Below are 1,361 nucleotides of genomic sequence, written 5' to 3'. Positions count from 1 at the left end.
TCCTCCCTATCCTGGAAAGGGTGTGCTCTCCATCCTCCCTGTCCTGGGAAGGGTGTGCTCTCCATACTCCCTATCCTGGAAAGGGTGTGCTCTCCGTCCTCCCTGTCCTGGGAAGAGTGTGCTCTCTGTGCTCCCTGTCCTACTTAACATCACTGACAGACTTGAGGCAGCTTTGATGGAGGCAGTGACTTACTCTCAGTGGTACTGAGGAGGCAGGACCCTCATCTTCCTATACTGCCCACCTGTCCGGTTCATAAGAAAGAGCCTATCACCACAGTCCCTGCAGCCACTGCTTATTTTGGTCTCTGCTAAAGCCACGGAATCAATATCTAAACAGCGTCACCTCTGTCCTTGTGGTCACAGCCGGGATTCTGCCCTCTGTCCTCCTAACTCCCACTCCACCGTTATTACACACCTTTTCTGCATTCCTTTTGCAAACACCCCTGACCCCCACGTATACTCTCCCCCCTCCACTCTTCCCACCCCCATGTATACTCCCTCTCGATGCCCCTTACAGTTCAATCTGGACAGAAATTGCTTCTTGTAGGGCTGAGACAGAGGAGAAAAATAAAAAAAAGACTCCTCCAGAATAGAGACCATGAACAAGGTGTGCAGTTATCATCGGAGGGAAAGTGGCTACCCGCCCACCCCAAAGGGCCCAGGAGAGGTATGGGTGTGGGCCCTGGAAACACATGGGGCAGGGGTGGCACCTTCCTCGAGGTGTCAGGCCTGGTTTGTCAGGTGAATTATGTCCCTAAAGACACACTGAGGCTCCAACCTCCAGTCCTAGTGAATGTTGCCTTGTTTGGAAATCAGGTTTCAGTGACCGACTGAAGTGGGTCCTACTCTATGTAGTAGGACTCGTGACCTTCTAAGAGGGACACACACGGAGAGCTCCGTGAGATGCCAGGACAGAGACTGGAGTGACAAGGACAAAAGCCAAGGAGAGCGGAGGACAGATGGCCACTGGACTCGAAAAAGGAACAATTGTTCCTGTGACCGTCCAAGGACGTGAGGCCCTCCCAAGCCCTCGTTTCCAACTCTAGCTTTGAGAACATGGGACAATGCCCGCCTGTTGCTTGGGAGACTTTGATAAAGCAGTCTAGACAGCTAATGCAATATCTGCTGCCTCCTCCCCGACTTCCCCCCCCCCCCGCCCCAGCCAGAAGGAACCATGGGAGTGGAGCAGAGAGAGGGCACCAGAGCTGCAGTTGGCAGCAAACAAAGGCTCCTCAGGCTGCATTCCCTGAGACCATGGGGAATCACTGTCCTGTGGACCAGCCTTCTCCGGCTGCCTCCTGAAGACACAAGGATCTTTCTCGCACCATGGTACTTTGAAAGCTCACCGGCCAGGCACTCCT

Source organism: Mus caroli, chromosome 16 (genome assembly GCF_900094665.2).
Source record: "Mus caroli chromosome 16, CAROLI_EIJ_v1.1, whole genome shotgun sequence".
In the NCBI taxonomy this organism is placed as follows: domain Eukaryota; kingdom Metazoa; phylum Chordata; class Mammalia; order Rodentia; family Muridae; genus Mus; species Mus caroli.
The sequence above is the reverse complement of the archived record's forward strand: the minus strand, read 5'-3'. Positions refer to the sequence as shown.